At 49.4% G+C, this 1,013-nt stretch overlaps 1 protein-coding gene across 1 annotated transcript in view; it reads right to left on the reverse strand.

The window, feature by feature from the left end:
• The window catches only part of LOC113211827 (fatty acid hydroxylase domain-containing protein 2), a 7,865-nt gene that overhangs the window by 4,074 nt on the left and 2,778 nt on the right, over window positions 1–1,013 (reverse strand). The gene's annotated exons all lie outside the window — the stretch shown is intronic.

Consider the following 1,013-nt stretch of genomic DNA (forward strand, 5'->3'; position numbering starts at 1 on the left):
CCCCCCCTCTTTCCCCTCCTCTCCAGTGACCTGCTTGACTGCATGAGCCTGATTTATGGTAAAATCTCGCAGTTTACTGCGCTCCTGTAACGCAGCCGACAGCAGTTGGCCGACGGAGGACTGAGAAGTCTCGTTGACTTCGTCTCCGTCACCTACCCCCCCCCCCCCGCTCCCCTCGCTCTCCTCGGATATGAAACATGAAACACGACGTGGTTGAAGGAGGAGAAGAAGGGGGAGGAGGAGAAAGTGGTGTGGAGCCGCAGCAGCAGTGCCTGGGCCGAGGCTCCCTTGACATGACGCGATACCCGACGGCCTGCTCGGCGAGCTGCTCGCCCTGCGCTGCGCAATGGGACCAATGGGAAGCTTCACACACAGACACACGCACATACACAGAGAAGCAACGTGTGCTCGATTATTCACTCATCAAAAGCGTTATTATACCCGAGGTTGTAAGCTGTATTGAGAACCCTAAGATCCATATTATGTCCTCGCAATGTTCAACTTTGCAAGTCGCAATTTTATAGGTTGACATGCCGAGGATAGCGTACACACGTATTGTGTCAGTACTTGTGCAAACTTGAAACATTTCAGTGACGCTGCTCATCATTTGGTTCCCACTGTTACCAAACAAAATGCGTCTAAGTGTGCAAATAAGACATTGACACTTTCGATTCTACACCTACACATATTGGGTGGGCAAATAAATCAGCTAGACATTAATAAGTTCGTAATGTGCGAAACACATAATACACGTGTGCAAAACCATTAAACGTTGTTTTGGTAGTGCTTGTACGTATCAGGTATACACAGTTTACTATACAAGTTGCGAAACGCAAACCGATGTTTAATCAATACCGAAAGGGGACGATTTTGCCCAAATTACCTTTCAGTATGATTCAGTTAGTATTTGTAATCAATTCCACGTCACAAACTCTCCCTCCGGGGGTCTCCAGCTCCAGCCGGGCGGGCCTGTCGCTAATCCCACCGCCTCTCCCGTGATGGATGCAGACACT

Source organism: Frankliniella occidentalis, unplaced genomic scaffold (assembly GCF_000697945.3).
Source record: "Frankliniella occidentalis isolate FOCC.00 unplaced genomic scaffold, Focc_3.1 Scaffold141, whole genome shotgun sequence".
Taxonomy (NCBI): Eukaryota; Metazoa; Arthropoda; class Insecta; order Thysanoptera; family Thripidae; genus Frankliniella; species Frankliniella occidentalis.